At 48.3% G+C, this 17,541-nt stretch overlaps 2 protein-coding genes across 2 annotated transcripts in view; one reads left to right on the plus strand and one right to left on the minus strand.

Annotated features, from left to right (window-relative positions):
- LOC120046861 (protein phosphatase 1 regulatory subunit 21-like) overlaps positions 1-17,541 on the minus strand; it is a 93,013-nt gene that overhangs the window by 74,528 nt on the left and 944 nt on the right. The window lies entirely within an intron of this gene.
- The window catches only part of LOC120046863 (forkhead box protein N2-like), a 47,837-nt gene continuing 46,637 nt past the window's right edge, over positions 16,342-17,541 (plus strand). Inside the window, exon 1 of the mRNA XM_038992435.1 lies at positions 16,342-16,520. The gene's annotated coding sequence lies outside the window, so the exon portion shown is untranslated. The remainder of the gene's footprint in view (positions 16,521-17,541) is intronic.

Below are 17,541 nucleotides of genomic sequence, written 5' to 3' on the forward strand. Positions count from 1 at the left end.
GTGTGTGTGTGTGTGTGTGTGTGTGTGTGTGTGAATTGATGATATGACCAGGGTTGTAGCAGCCATAACCTAATCTCCCGTTTTTAAGAGATTCATTACAGGGCCATCTACATTAAGAGCTGCTACCAGCACGGTAACTGAGTGTGTGTGTGTGTGTGTGTGTGTGTGTGTGTGTGTGTGTGTGTGTGTGTGTGTGTGTGTGTGTGTGTGTGTGTGTGTGTGTGTGTGTGTGTGTGTGTGTGTGTGTGTGTGTGTGTGTGTTCATGCTCTGGCAAGATAACTAAGGTGTAAACCCTGTAACCACACAGAATTAAGCCTGTAACCACACAAAATTAACCCTGTAACCACACAGAATTAACCCTGTAACCACACGGAATTAACCTTTCAGTGATACCCATCCCGGATCCGGGAGCATCCTCATCAAAAAAGCTGACTAGCATAGCCTAGCCTAACGGGACAGGGATATCATATAATATAATTTTCATGAAATCACAAGTCCAATACAGCAAATGAAAGATAAACATCTTGTGAATCCAGCCATCATTTCCGATTTTTAAAATGTTTTACAGCGAAAACACAATATGTATTTCTATTAGCTAACCACAATAGCCAAAGACTCAACCGCATATTTTCACCATGTTTCTACCGCATAGGTAGCTATCACAAAACTGACCAAATAGAGATATAATTAGTCACTAACCAAGAAACAACTTCATCAGATGACAGTCTTATAACATGTTATACAATACATTTATGTTTTGTTCGAAAAATGTGCATATTTGAGGTATAAATCATAGTTTTACATTGCAGCTACCATCACAAATAGCACCGAAGCAGCCAGAATAATTACAGAGAGCAACGTGAAATACCTAAATACTCATCATAAAACATTTATGAAAAATACATGGTGTACAGCAAATGAAAGATAAACATCTTGTGAATCCAGCCAATATTTCCGATTTTTTAAGTGTTTTACAGCAAAAACACAATATATATTTCTATTAGCTCACTACAGTAGCCAAACACACAATGCAATTTACTCCCCGCAAAAATAGCTTGCACAAAACCGACAAAATAGAGATAAAATGAATCACTAACCTTGAACAAATTCATCAGATGACAGTCTTATAACATCAGGTTATACAATACACTTATGTTTTGTTTGAAAATGTGCATATTTAGAGCTACAAATCCTGATTATACATTGTGAATACGTAGCATCGATTCACCAGAATCTCCAGAGATATTTTGGACACTCACCTAATCTGACCAAAGAACTCATCATAAACTTTACATAAAAATACTTGTTGTATGGCAAATGAAAGACACACTGGTTCTTAATGCAACCGCCGTGTTAGATTTTTAAAAATAACTTTATCATAACAAACAGCTTGCGTTATTGCGAGACAGCGCTCGCCAAAACGGCAGAGAATAGGAATCAACATTTTCCACAGAAATACGAAATAACATCATAAATTGTTCTTACTTTTGCTGAGCTTCCATCAGAATCTTGTACAAGGAGTCCTTGGTCCAGAATAAATCGTTGTTTGGTTTTAGAATGTCCTTTTCTTCTGTCGAATTCGCGCCACAATGCTAGCCAAGCTTGATAACGTTCCCATCTTCTCTCTACGCAAAGAACGGAAAACTCCAAAAGTCCCAATAAACGTTGAATAATCTGATAAAACTCTGTTGAAAAAACATACTTTACGATGTTATTATCACATGTATCAAATAAAATCAGAGCCGGAGATATTCGCCGTGTAAACCGAACGCTTATCAGAAGACAATATCGAGGTGCTTCGTGCGCCTTGGTAGAGAAAGGAAATTCCTGACCTGCCACTCCAAAAGCTCTTGTTCGACCTCAGATCAAGCTAGACACCCCATTCCACCTTCCACTGCCTGTTGACATCTAGTGGAAGGCGTATGAAGTGCATGCATATCGATAAATATAAGCCAGTTGAATAGGCAGGCCCTGGAATAGAGCCTCGTTTTCAGATTTTTCACTTCCTGTATGGAAGTTTGCTGCAAAATGAGTTCTGTTTTACTCATAGATATAATTCAAACAGTTTTAGAAACTTGAGAGTGTTTTCTATCCAATAGTAATAATAATATGCATATTGTATGATCTAGAATAGAGTACGAGGCCGTTTAAATTGGGCACGATTTTTTCCAAAGTGAAAATAGCGCCCCCCTATTGACAAGATTAAGCCTGTAACCACACAAAATGAATGGGTCAAAAATCGACGTTCATCAAAATTCCAAAGTCAAACTATGAGATCAGGTTACTAAACAGGTCATTATGGAGTTTTTATGAGTTCTGGGCTGGTCGTTAATGGAGTGTTGCTGCGTGCAGTGTGCATGCGTGTGTGTGCAGGCTCACTTATAGGCTAGCCGCCTGGCAGGGGAGGGAGTGTGTGTGTGTGTATGTGTGTGTGTGTGTGTGTGTGTGTGTGTGTGTGTGTGTGTGTGTGTGTGTGTGTGTGTGTGTGTGTGTGTGTGTGTGTGTGTGTGTGTGTGTGTGTGTGTGTGTGAGCCTGGACACTTGCACTCCGTAAAAAGGGCTTGATTAATTTCCGCATGAGAGGGTCTCAATGGGTCGGCATCAGGCCAGCCAGGCTGCACAGATTTGTGTGTCAGTCTGTTAACCTGACACACAAACACACACACACAAACACATGCACAGAAGCATAAACAAAATGCAAGCATGCACACATGCATATGCCACACACACACACTCTGACACAGCCACACACACGCTGACACACAGCCACACACACACGCTGACACACAGCCACACACACTCATAAACACAGACGCCGTATCTACAGTGAATCCTTCCTCATGTTTCATCCCTCCATCCCTCCACTACCATCTCACACACTGGTTGAATAAAAAAAAAAATCGACGTCATTTCAATTAAATTACGTTGAACCAACGTGAAATAGACGTTGAATTGACATTTGTGCCCAATGTGTCAGTTCATCTCTTAATGCACCACATTCTATTCCTCATGGCATTCCATGTCTTCCTCCATCTCTTCTCAATCTTCTGACTCTCTTCATATCAACCACCAGTCCCCATCTACTGTCTGTATCCCCTTCCTTTAATTCAGCTACCATAACCCTCCCCCATCAATACATAACTCAATCTTCGATCCTATCTATATACATTACATCCACTACAGTATGCATCCTATCTAACTATATTACCTAATGATCCCCTACTGCCTCTATATTTTTAATAAATATTCTCCTGAATGAAACCCAAGGCAGACTGTTTGTCAGTGATCTGGTCTGTGCCATGACCTCCGCCCTGAATCAGGTCTCTGGACCCATCCCTGTCAGTGATCTTGTATGTGCCATGCCCTCCGCCCTGAATTACGTCTCTGGATGCATCCCTGTCAGTGATCTGTGGCAGGGCTTGCAAACCATGACAGACTACAAAGGGAAGCACAGCCGAGAGCTGCCCAGTGACACGAGCCTACCAGACGAGCTAAACTACTTCTATGCTCGTTATGAGGCAAATAACACTGAAACATGCATGAGGGCACCAGCTGTTCCAGAAGACTTTGTGATCACGCTCTCCGCAGCTGGGCCAGACGGATTACCAGGACGTGTACTGTGAGCATGCACTGACCAACTGGCAAGTGTCTTCACTGACATTTTCAACCTCTCCCTGTCCGAGTCTGTAATACCAACATGTTTCAAGCAGACCACCATTGTGCCTGTGCCTAAGAACACGTAACCTGCCTAAATGACTACCAACCCGTAGCACTCACATCTGTAAACATTAAGTGCTTTGAAAGGCTGGTCATGGCTCACATCAACACCATTATCCCAGAAACCCTAGACACACTCAAATTTGCATACTGCCCCAACAGATCCACAGATGACGTAATCGCTATTGCACTCCACACTGCCCTTTCCCACCTTGACAAAAGTAACACCTATGTGAGAATGCTATTAATTGACGACAGCTCAGCATTTGTCATGATCGTCGTATCTTTGAGGAAGAGTGGACCAAGGCGCAGCGTGATAATGATACATCTTCTTTAATGAAGACAAACAAACACTTACAAACGAACAAAAACAACAAACTGACGATCGTGAAGCTATACAAACAAATAGTGCTGACACTAAACACTACACATAGACAATTACCCACCAAAGCCTACTGCCTATGGCTGCCTTAAATATGGCTCCCAATCAGAGACAATGAATGACAGCTGTCTCTGATTCAGAACCATTCAGGCAACCATAGACTTACCTAGACACCTACACTCAACACAAACCCATACACTCTACCAAAACCCCCTATACCATACAACCACCCCAGACGAGACAACTATACACAAACATCCCCCCTGTCACACCCTGACCTAACCAAAATATTACAGAAAACAAAGATAACTAAAGCCAGGGTGTGACAGTACCCCCCCCCCCCCCCCCCCCCCCCCCAAAGGTGCGGACTCCGGCCGCAAAACCTGACACAGAAGGGGAGGGTCCGGGTGGGCCTTCCTACGGCGGCGGCTCGGGTGCGGGACGTGGCCCCTACTCCACCATAGTTAATACCCGCTTTGGTGGCTCTGGCAGATCCTGGCTGACTGGCGGCTCTGGCAGATCCTGGCTGACTGGCGGCTCTGGCAGATCCTGGCTGGCTGGCGGCTCTGGCAGATCCTGGCTGGCTGGCGGCTCTGGCAGATCCTGGCTGGCTGGCGGCTCTGGCAGATCCTGGCTGGCTGGCGGCTCTGGCTGGTCATGGCTGGCTGACGGCTCTGGCTGGTCATGGCTGGCTGACGGCTCTGGCTGGTCATGGCTGGCGGACGGCTCTGGCTGGTCATGGCTGGCGGACGGCTCTGGCTGGTCATGGCTGGCGGACGGCTCTGGCTGCTCCTGTCTGGCGGACGGCTCTGGCTGCTCCTGTCTGGCGGACGGCTCTGGCTGCTCCTGTCTGGCGGACGGCTCTGGCTGCTCCTGTCTGGCGGACGGCTCTGGCTGCTCCTGACTGGCGGACGGCTCTAGCGGCTCGGGACAGACGGGCAGCTCTGACGGCTCGGGACAGACGGGCAGCTCTGACGGCTCGGGACAGACGGGCAGCTCTGACGGCTCGGGACTGACGTGCAGTTCAGACGGCGCTGGCCTGACGGATAGCCCAGGCGGCTCTGGGCAGACGGGCAGTGCAGGCGGCACTGGGCAGACGGGCAGTGCAGGCGGCACTGGGCAGACGGCAGACTCTGGCCGGCTGAGGCGCACAGTAGGCCTGGTGCGTGGTGCCGGAACTGGTGGTACCGGGCTAAGGACACGCACCTTAAGGCTAGTGCGGGGAGGAGCAACAGGACACACAGGACTCTGGAGACGCACAGGAGGCTTGGTGCGTGGTACCGGAACTGGTGGTACCGGGCTGGAGACACGCACCAAAGGGCTAGTGCGTGGAGGAGGAACAGGGCTCTGGAGACGCACAGGAGGCTTGGTGCGTGGTGCCGGAACTGGTGGTACCGGGCTGGAGACACGCACCACAGGGCTAGTGCGTGGAGGAGGAACAGGGCTCTGGAGACGCACAGGAAGCCTGGTGCGTGGTGTTGGCACTGGTGGTACTGGGCTGGGGCGGGGAGGTGGCGCCGGATATACCGGACCGTGCAGGCGTACTGGCTCCCTTGAGCACTGAGCCTGCCCAACCTTACCTGGTTGAATGCTCCCCGTAGCCCGACCGGTGCGGGGAGGTGGAATAACCCGCACTGGGCTGTGTTGGCGAACCGGGGACACCATGCGTAAGGCTGGTGCCATGTATGCCGGCCCGAGGAGACGCACTGGAGACCAGACGCATTGAGCCGGCTTCATGGCACCTGGCTCAATGCTCAATCTAGCCCGGCCGATACGTGGAGCTGGAATGTACCGAACCGGGCTATGCACACGTACAGGAGACACTGTGCGCTCTACCGCATAACATGGTGTCTGCCCGTACTCTCGCTCTCCACGGTAAGATCGGGAAGTTGGCGCAGGTCTCCTACCTGACTTCGCCACACTACCCTTTAGTCCCCCCCCCCCCAAGAAATTTTTGGTCTTGATTTACAGGCTTCCTACCGCTTCGTCGTGCTGCCTCCATTCGCCGGTATCCCTCCGCACATTGCTCCATCGAATCCCAGGCGGGCTCCGGCACTCCTTGGGTCGATCGCCCACCTGTCGATCTCCTCCCAGGTTGTATAGCCCAGATCCTTCTCCTGCTTCCGTGCTGCCTCCTCATACCGCCGCCTCTCTGCTTTCGCTGCCTCCAGCTCAGCTTTGGGGCGGCGATATTCTCCCGGTTGTGCCCAGGGTCCTCCGCTGTCCAGAATTTCCTCCCAATTCCTATAATCGTGCGTTCGCTGCTGCTGCCTTGATTCACGCTGCTTGGTCCTGGTATGGTGGGTAATTCTGTCACGATCGCCGTAACTTTGAGGAAGAGTGGACCAAGGCGCAGCGTGATAATGATACATCTTCTTTAATGAAGACAAACAAACACTTACAAACGAACAAAAACAACAAACTGACGATCGTGAAGCTATACAAACAAATAGTGCTGACACTAAACACTACACATAGACAATTACCCACAAAAGCCTACTGCCTATGGCTGCCTTAAATATGGCTCCCAATCAGAGACAATGAATGACAGCTGTCTCTGACTGAGAACCATTCAGGCAACCATAGACTTACCTAGACACCTACACTCAACACAAACCCATACACTCTACCAAAACCCCCTATACCATACAACCACCCCAGACGAGACAACTATACACAAACATCCCCCCTGTCCCACCCTGACCTAACCAAAATATTACAGAAAACAAAGATAACTAAGGCCAGGGCGTGACAGCATTCAACACCATAGTACCCTCAAAGCTGATCAATAAGCTAAGGACCCTGGGACTAAACACCTCCCTCTGCAACTGGATCATGGATTTCCTGACGGGCCGCACCCAGGTGGTAAAAGTAGGTAACAACACATCCGCCACGCTGATTCTCGACACGGGGGCCCCTCAGGGGTGTGTGCTCAGTTCCCTCCTGTACTCCCTGTTCCCTCATGACTGCACGGCCAGGCACGACTCCAACACCATCATTAAGTTTGCCAGTGACACAACAGTGGTAGGCCTGATCACCGACAACGACGAGACAACCTATAGGGAGGAGGTCAGAGACCTGGCCGTGTGGTGCCAGGACAACAACCTCTCCCTCAACGTGATCAAGACAAAGGAGATGATTGTGGACTACAGGAAAAAGAGGACCGAGCACGCCCCAATTCTCATCGACCGGGCTGCAGTGAAGTAGGTTGAGAGCTTCAAATTCCATGGTGTCCACATCACCAATAAACTAACATGGTCCAAGCACACCAAGACAGTCGTGAAGAGGGCACGACAAAACCTATTCCCCCTCAGGAGACTGAAAGGATTTGGCATCGGTCTTCAGATTCTCAAAAGGTTCTACAGCTGCAACATCGAGAGCATCCTGACTGGTTGCATCACTGCCTGGTATGGCAACTGCTCGGCCTCCGACCGCAAGGCACTACAGAGGGTAGTGCGAACGGCCCAGTACATCACTGTGGCCAAGCTTCCTGCCATCCAGGACATCTATACCAGGCTGTGTCAGAGGAAGGCCCTAACAATTGTCAAAGACTCCAGCCACCCTAGTCATAGACTGTTCTCTCTGCTACCGCACAGCAAGCGGTACCGGAGCGCCAAGTCTAGGTCCAAGAGGGTTCTAAACAGCTTCTACCCCCAAGCCATAAGACATCTGAACACCTAATCAAATGTCTACCCAGACTATTTGCATTGCCCCCCCCTCCCTCTTGTACACCGCTGCTTCTCTCTGTTGTTATCATCTATGCATAGTCACTTTAATAACTCTACCTTCATGTATATATTACCTCAACTAACCGGTGCCCCCGCACATTGACTCTGTACCAGTACCCCCCTGTATATAGTCCCGCTATTGTTATTTTACGGCTGCTCTTTAATTACTTGTTACTTTTATTTCTTATTCTTATCCATATTTTTTTTAAACTGCATTGTTGGTTAGGAGCTCGTAAGTAAACATTTCACTGTAAGGTGAAATACCTGTTGTGTGATACCTGTTGATACCTGTGATACCAAGTGATACCTGTTGTATTCGGCGCATGTGACTAATAAAATTTGATTTGATTTGATCTGGTCTGTGCCATGACCTCCGCCCTGAATCAGGTCTCTGAACCCATCCCTGTCAGTGATATTGTATGTGCCATGCCCTCTGCCCTGGACCCACCGCTGTCAGTGGTCGCTGGGGCATAATGCTGTAGATTGTAGTAACAGCTTTAAAATCAGATTAGCAGACACAGACTAATGACCATGTCTTTTCAAGGCATTCTCAATCAGCTCTGTTGCCCTGGTGATTGCTATATCTTGTTCTCCTCTCCCTTTTGCTGCCTTTGTAAATTCATCATCCAGCTAGAAAAGGAGGGGAAGGAGTGATACATGGAGGGAAGGAGAGGAAGGAGTGATACATGGAGGGGAGGAGAGGAAGGAGTGATACAGGGAGGGGAGGAGAGGAAGGAGTGATACAGGGAGGGAAGGATGGGAAGGAGTGATACAGGGAGGAAAGAAGGGGAAGGAGTGATACAGGGAGGGAAGGAGGGGAAGGAGTGATACAGGGAGGGAAGGAGGGGAAGGAGTGATACAGGTAGGAAAGAAGGGGAAGGAGTGATACAGGGAGGGAAGGAGAGGAAGGAGTGATACAGGGAGGAAAGGAGGGGAAGGAGTGATACAGGGAGGGAAGGAGAGGAAGGAGTGATACAGGGAGGGAAGGAGGGGAAGGAGTGATACAGGGAGGGAAGGAGGGGAAGGAGTGATACAGGGAGGGAAGGAGGGGAAGGAGTGATACAGGGAGGAAAGAAGGGGAAGGAGTGATACAGGGAGGGAAGGAGAGGAAGGAGTGATACAGGGAGGAAAGAAGGGGAAGGCGTGATACAGGGAGGGAAGGAGAGGAAGGAGTGATACAGGGAGGAAAGGAGGGGAAGGAGTGATACAGGGAGGGAAGGAGGGGAAGGAGTGATACAGGGAGGGAAGGAGAGGAACGAGTGATACAGGGAGGGAAGGAGGGGAAGGAGTGATACAGGGGGGGAAGGAGAGGAAGGAGTGATACAGGGAGGGAAGGAGGGGAAGAAGTGATACAGGGAGGGAAGGAGAGGAACGAGTGATGCAGGGAGGGAAGGAGTGATACAGGGAGGGAAGGAGAGGAAGGAGTGATACAGGGAGGGAAGGAGGGGAAGGAGTGATACAGGGAGGGAAGGAGAGGAACGAGTGATACAGGGAGGGAAGGAGGGGAAGGAGTGATACAGGGAGGGAAGGAGAGGAAGGAGTGATACAGGGAGGGAAGGAGAGGAAGGAGTGATACAGGGAGGGAAGGAGAGGAAGGAGTGACAAAAGGAGGGAAGGATGGGAAGGAGTGATACAGGGAGGGAAGGAGGGGAAGGAGTGATACAGAGAGGGAAGGAGGGGAAGGAGTGATACAGGGAGGGAAGGAACGAGTGATACAGGGAGGGAAGGAGGGGAAGGAGTGATACAGGGAGGGAAGGAGGGGAAGGAGTGATACAGGGAGGGAAGGAGAGGAAGGAGTGATACAGGGAGGAAAGAAGGGGAAGGCGTGATACAGGGAGGGAAGGAGAGGAAGGAGTGATACAGGGAGGAAAGGAGGGGAAGGAGTGATACAGGGAGGGAAGGAGGGGAAGGAGTGATACAGGGAGGGAAGGAGAGGAACGAGTGATACAGGGAGGGAAGGAGGGGAAGGAGTGATACAGGGGGGGAAGGAGAGGAAGGAGTGATACAGGGAGGGAAGGAGGGGAAGAAGTGATACAGGGAGGGAAGGAGAGGAACGAGTGATACAGGGAGGGAAGGAGTGATACAGGGAGGGAAGGAGAGGAAGGAGTGATACAGGGAGGGAAGGAGGGGAAGGAGTGATACAGGGAGGGAAGGAGAGGAACGAGTGATACAGGGAGGGAAGGAGGGGAAGGAGTGATACAGGGAGGGAAGGAGAGGAAGGAGTGATACAGGGAGGGAAGGAGAGGAAGGAGTGATACAGGGAGGGAAGGAGAGGAAGGAGTGATACAGGGAGGGAAGGAGAGGAAGGAGTGACAAAAGGAGGGAAGGATGGGAAGGAGTGATACAGGGAGGGAAGGAGGGGAAGGAGTGATACAGAGAGGGAAGGAGGGGAAGGAGTGATACAGGGAGGGAAGGAACGAGTGATACAGGGAGGGAAGGAGGGGAAGGAGTGATACAGGGAGGGAAGGAGGGGAAGGAGTGATACAGGGAGGGAAGGAGGGGAAGGAGTGATACAGGGAGGGAAAGAGAGGAAGGAGTGATACAGGGGGGGAAGGAGGTGAAGGAGTGATACAGGGAGGGAAGGAGAGGAAGGAGTGATACAGGGAGGGAAGGAGAGGAAGGAGTGATACAGGGAGGGAAGGAGAGGAAGGAGTGATACAGGGAGGGAAGGAGAGGAAGGAGTGACAAAAGGAGGGAAGGATGGGAAGGAGTGATACAGGGAGGGAAGGAGGGGAAGGAGTGATACAGAGAGGGAAGGAGGGGAAGGAGTGATACAGGGAGGGAAGGAACGAGTGATACAGGGAGGGAAGGAGGGGAAGGAGTGATACAGGGAGGGAAGGAGGGGAAGGAGTGATACAGGGAGGGAAGGAGGGGAAGGAGTGATACAGGGAGGGAAGGAACGAGTGATACAGGGAGGGAAGGAGGGGAAGGAGTGATACAGGGAGGGAAGGAGGGGAAGGAGTGATACAGGGAGGGAAGGAGGGGAAGGAGTGATACAGGGAGGGAAGGAGGGGAAGGAGTGATACAGAGAGGGAAGGAGGGGAAGGAGTGATACAGGGAGGGAAGGAACGAGTGATACAGGGAGGGAAGGAGGGGAAGGAGTGATACAGGGAGGGAAGGAGGGGAAGGAGTGATACAGGGAGGGAAGGAGGGGAAGGAGTGATACAGGGAGGGAAAGAGAGGAAGGAGTGATACAGGGGGGGAAGGAGGTGAAGGAGTGATACAGGGAGGGAAGGAGAGGAAGGAGTGATACAGGGAGGGAAGGAGAGGAAGGAGTGATACAGGGAGGGAAGGAGAGGAAGGAGTGATACAGGGAGGGAAGGAGAGGAAGGAGTGACAAAAGGAGGGAAGGATGGGAAGGAGTGATACAGGGAGGGAAGGAGGGGAAGGAGTGATACAGAGAGGGAAGGAGGGGAAGGAGTGATACAGGGAGGGAAGGAACGAGTGATACAGGGAGGGAAGGAGGGGAAGGAGTGATACAGGGAGGGAAGGAGGGGAAGGAGTGATACAGGGAGGGAAGGAGGGGAAGGAGTGATACAGGGAGGGAAGGAACGAGTGATACAGGGAGGGAAGGAGGGGAAGGAGTGATACAGGGAGGGAAGGAGGGGAAGGAGTGATACAGGGAGGGAAGGAGGGGAAGGAGTGATACAGGGAGGGAAGGAGGGGAAGGAGTGATACAGGGAGGGAAAGAGAGGAAGGAGTGATACAGGGAGGGAAGGAGAGGAAGGAGTGACACAGGGAGGGAAGGAGAGGAAGGAGTGATACAGGGAGGGAAGGAGGGGAAGAAGTGATACAGGAAGGAGAGGAGAATAAAGATGGAGCAGAGTGAGTCTGCTATAGGCTGACCGCTGCTTCTGGCTGTATGATAACTCTTAGCCTTCATTGAAATAATGTCACGTCAACCTGAGCCAAGGCAACGTACAGACAGTAGAGTAAGTGAATGAAGAGGATGAACTCAAGGATTCTATTTTGACTTTGGTCGTAAATCATAACGCTCTCCCTCTCATATGCTCTCAAATGGTATGGCAAATCTATCTGGTAGGGAGACTGGCAACAATGTAGAATATGAATAATGAATGGGAATTATGACCATCAGAGCTACGTTGGTGGGAATTATGACCATCAGAGCTACGCTGGTGGGAATTATGACCATCAGAGCTACGCTGGTGGGAATTATGACCATCAGAGCTACGCTGGTGGGAATTATGACCATCAGAGCTACGCTGGTGGGAATTATGACCATCAGAGCCACAGACACAAAACATTTATTCAAGAGAAATAGAATGGGCCTTGGTCATTCTCTCTAGATTGAATGTGGTTTACAAAAAGACATACTGTAGGTCAAATTAAACCAGGGGTGTCAAACTCATTCCATGGAGGGCCGAGTGTCTGTGGGTTTTTGTTTTTTCCTTTCTATTAAGACAACCAGGTGAGGGGAGTTCCTTACTAATTCGTGACCTTAATTCATCAATAAAGTACAAGGGTGGAGCGAAAACTCAGACACTCGCTCGCCGTGGAATGTGTTTGACACATGTGCCTTAAAGTGTTTGTAGGGGTTTTTGTATTCAAAGGGGCAATTTTTGAGATGGTTCATTCCACTCCCACAAAGGACTTTTAACCAATAAACCAGAAACCGACAGACAGATGCCTGCATCATCTGTCCATCCTTTCCAATTCTCCATGCACGAGATAGGCCATGTGACCCAGTCACTAACAGTTGCCATGGTGAATTGTGCTGGGGGGGGGGGGGGGGGGACAGAAACAGCAGCTTCAGAAAGAAAACCAGTGAATGAGGAAAACTCCAAACTGACTTCTTATCAAAGATTTAAGAGAGTACCATGTCAGATATATATTTTTTCTTTCAAGCTTCAATAGCCAGAAAAACAACAACAAAACATGAAAAGTAAATTGGTTAGATCCGTTAGAACAACACCTGGATAAACAAACAGGTCCCGTTTAACCCTCCAATGGCTTGTTTCTGTTTAACCCTCCAATGGCTGGTTTCTGTTAAACCCTCTAATGGCTGGTTCCCGTTTAACCCTCTAATGGCTGGTTTCTGTTTAACCCTCTAATGGCTTGTTCCTGTTTAAACCTCTAATGGCTGGTTTCTGTTTACATTTACATTTAAGTCATTTAGCAGACGCTCTTATCCAGAGCGACTTACAAGTACATACATTCATACTTTTTTTTGTACTGTTTGTTTAACCCTATAATGGCTGGTTTCTGTTTAACCCTCTAATGGCTGGTTTCTGTTTAACCCTCTAATGGCTGGTTTCTGTTTAACCTTCTAATGGCTGGTTTCTGTTTAACCCTCTAATGGCTGGTTTCTGTTTAACCCTCTAATGGCTGGTTTCTGTTTAACCCTCTAATGGCTGGTTTCTGTTTAACCCTCTAATGGCTGGTTTCTGTTTAACCCTCTGTTGGCTGGTTTCTGTTTAAACCTCTAATGGCTTGTTTCTGTTGAACCCTCTAATGGCTGGTTTCTGTTTAACCCTCTATTGGCTGGTTTCTGTTTAAACCTCTAATGGCTGGTTTCTGTTTAAACCTCTAATGGCTGGTTTCTGTTTAACCCTCTATTGGCTGGTTTCTGTTTAAACCTCTAATGGCTTGTTTCTGTTTAACCTTCTAATGGCTGGTTTCTGTTTAACCCTCTAATGGCTGGTTTCTGTTTAACCCTCTAATGGCTGGTTTCTGCTTAACCCTCTAATGGCTTGTTCCCGTTTAACCCTCTAATGGCTGGTTTCTGTTTAACCCTCTAATGGCTGGTTTCTGTTTAACCCTCTAATGGCTTGTTCCTGTTTAACCCTCTAATGGCTGGTTTCTGTTTAACCCTCTAATGGCTTGTTTTTGTTTAACCCTCTAATGGCTTGTTCCTGTTTAACCCTCTAATTGCTGGTTTCTGTTTAACCCTCTAATGGCTGGTTTCTGTTTAACCCTCTAATGGCTGGTTTCTGTTTAACCCTCTAATGGCTTGTTCCTGTTAAACCCTCCAATGGCTGGTTTCTGTTTAACCCCAGTCGAATTTCTGGCTTCTGTTTAACCGTCTAATGGCTGGTTTCTGATTAAACCTCTAATTGCTGGTTTCTATTTAACCCTCTAATTGCTGGTTTCTATTTAACCTTCTAATGGTTGGTTTCTGTTTAACCCTATAATTGCTGGTTTCATTGACTCCAGCTTGGCTGTAGCATACCACCACCCATTCACAGAAGATCCTGTTTGTCCAGTTGAACTAACTGAAGGACATGAAGCAGAACAGGGTGTGTTTCTGTTTCCACTAGAAGGGAGATGCAAAAGCATTGTAAATTTGGTCTACTACAACATTCCAAACAGAAGAATGGTGTAGGAAGACTATGACATTTCAAAGTGAACAAAATGGTCGGTAATTAATTACAAGGTAATAGAGAAATTATATCACTTGAATCCAACATTTTGAAAGAATAACCTTTGGCAGAAAAAAGGGGGTTTAGGCTACAGCAGTAAATCAGACTACTTTGATAGCTTTTCAGAGTTATATCTCTGAGGGAGGTTCTAAAAAAACAGGAACGAGGTGGACAGAGGAGGACAGAGAAGGAGGACAGAGAAGGAGGACAGAGAAGGAGGACAGGGGAGGGAGAGGACAGATGAGGAGGACTGAGGAGGGGGAGGACAGAGGAGGACAGAGGAGAAGGAGGACAGAGGAGTGGGAGGACAGAGGAGGGGAACAGAGGAGGGAAAGATAGAGGAGGAGAACAGAGGAGGGGAGGACAGAGGAGCGGGAGGACAGAGGAGTGGGAGGAGGAGGACAGAGGAGTGGGAGGAGGACAGAGGAGTGGGAGGAGGACAGAGGAGCAGGAGGAGGAGAACAGAGAAGGAGGACAGAGGAGGAGGACAGAGAAGGAGGACAGAGAAGCGGGAGGAGGAGGACAGAGGAGTAGGAGGAGGAGGACAGAGAAGGAGGACAGAGGAGTGGGAGGATGAGGACAGAGGAGTGGGATGAGGAGGACAGAGGAGCAGGAGGAGGACAGAGAAGGAGGACAGAGGAGTGGGAGGACAGAGGAGCAGGAGGACAGAAAAGGAGGACAGAGGAGTGGGAGGACAGAGGAGTGGGAGGAGGAGGACAGAGGAGCAGGAGGACAGAGAAGGATGACAGAGGAGCTGGAGGAGGAGGACAGAGGAGGACAGAGGAGCGGGAAGAGGAGGACAGAGGAGCAGGACAGAGGAGTAGGAGTAGGAGGACAGAGGGGCAGGCGGAGGAGGACAGAGAAGGAGGACAGAGGAGCAGGAGGAGGAGGACAGAGAGGAGGACAAAGGAGCGGGAGGAGGAGGACAGAGGAGCGGGGAGAGGAGGAAAGAGGAGCAGGAGGACGAGGACAGAGAAGGAGGACAGAGGAGAGGGAGGAGGAGGTCTAAAGTGAGTCAGCTATCACACTCTGATGTGAGAGTTACAGTTTGGTGTAAACTCAGTGATGCTTAGAGAGCCCATAGAGTTGCACTGTGGCCCATAGGCTCTCAAATGAGCAATAGGCTCCACTCAAGAATACACATAATGCACCCCTTGCCATTATACTGTAGGTCTACATGACTGTGTAATACTGTGCAAATAAGTCAAGCGTAGGGGCACCATGCATCCCAAAAACCTGAGGGGGCACAAATTACGTGAGGATGGCTGGGGGGTTGTCCAGAGGGAGGGCTCGGTCTTCCGACCATAAATTGGCGAATTTTGCATTTTTTTAAACACCTGAAACAGCTTTTTCCTGCAACCTAGGGACATAATCATGATGCTTAATTCTATGTAAAGGAAAATGTATATTTATCTGCATATCTAAGCATACCTCTTCAGCTGTCCGTATCCTCCTGCTTCTTTTTTTAAAGAAACTAAATATGTTTCTCTGCTCAAATTTGGGTAAAAGATTAAAAGGAATGTGAGTCTTATTCAGTACATTTAGTTATTGCTTGCTTTTCTGAAGTCTACAAACCTGGCCAACAGGCATGTCAGCTAAGATAGTAAGACAAGTTAACTACTCTAACTTGATTGACAGCCTGAAAAGGCTTCTTGGTAGCTAGTTATGATGTTGGGAACCTATCTGAGCTAACTTCATAAAATTGCAAGGTGTCTAGTCATATTACAGAAAAAAAATACATTTATAAAAAGGAAAAATCTGAAGGGGCACGTGCCCCTGTTTCCCCTATGGGAATGATGCCTCTGGCTGGAGTCCCCCGCCAAAGTGAAGCAGATGCCTTTTCTTTTCCTTTAATCCCCATTTTCACCACCAAATGCTGTGCAGTTTATTCTAACAGTTGGAATTAACTGTATTCTTTGGAGGCATAAAACAATGGTACTGTGCGCTTGTTCAATCTTATTTAATTGCGTTTACAATACGCCATATTCTAATTAGGCTACATAATGAACTCCTGTGAATAAATAAATACAAATTGTGTAGCGGCAACCGCGCGCACAAATCAACGCTGTTCTTCTGCGCTGCGGCCAGTTGCCAGGGGGTATGGAATGGAGGGGTTATGATTGGCTGAAGTGGGATTGTTGCCTTGGCGACGGAGAGGGGTTTGGTAGCGTTACTGTGCGGCATGATCTGCGCGTTGCGAGTATGAGGAAGCAGCTGCCGATGTGATCTCCGACACTGTGAGAAACTGAGACAAACACCTGAACACACGATTCCAGCCATACTGCTATTTTACAGGAACCGCGTGCATGATTGTAAGTAGTTGAAAATATGTGTTTATTTCATTTTATGGTGTGCGATATCACGGAATGCTTTGTGTTTTCCATGGCTGGTGAAAGGCAGCGCGAAGTAAATGAGAGCAGTAACTGATAGCTCGAGCAGCCAGCATGGCAGTTCTATAGCGGACAACATGTAACGTTACTTCCCCCATTTGTTATCCGAACTCTAGCTTTGCGTTATGGTAAACTACATAAACAATGTTATATGGAAACGTTTCAATTATTTAGTCAGTGTTTTAGTTTTTTCTTACCTGAGTTTCTCAACTCCACAATATATACTAAACTAGAGCTACCTTGTGCCAAGAAGTTGTTTTTGGCGTCTTGTCTTCCATGTGGCATTAGCTATCGAGCTAACTGTAGCAAACTTCTTTTGTGACCGACCCAACAAGATACAATTGACCGTCCAATGTTTTTATTCAGATTTGAGCATGCATTAAACACTTTTACAGACTTATATATCAATTGCAACAATGTGTAGCGACGGTGGATATTTCTATCCAGTTTGGATAGCTTCGCTACTTTCCTAACAGTTTTAATGGGTCATATCAAATGGCTAGTTTTCGCATGCAGTCATTCGATGAACATGTATCGTTCTAGTTTCTTGAATGTGTTATGTTTACTCCCCGTTTCATTCGACGTTAGATTGCCATGAGTCATGACACGAGTCTGCCTGCGAGTTAAACCATTTGTCAGACACCACATCGATAACTGCCTGAACTTATTTAATGTATTAAATGAGGTCATGCCATTTGTGTAATATGGAGCATGGATTATTTTCAAAGTAATCTGAAATAGTATTTTAAACCTTAGTCGTTGATTTGTTAATGCAAGAACGCTTTTTCATTTGAGGAGAAAATGTAGGGCAATTTTGTTGGGCGACAGTAGCAGGGGGTGTTACCATGTTTGTGACTTTGTAGCCAATTTGCAGTGTTGTCGGTCTATCAAACAGCGATAGTCGCTGTGATAACTTATTTTTTTGTGTGAAAATGATGAGTGA

This window comes from Salvelinus namaycush, chromosome 4 (assembly GCF_016432855.1).
Source record: "Salvelinus namaycush isolate Seneca chromosome 4, SaNama_1.0, whole genome shotgun sequence".
Lineage (NCBI taxonomy): Eukaryota > Metazoa > Chordata > Actinopteri > Salmoniformes > Salmonidae > Salvelinus > Salvelinus namaycush.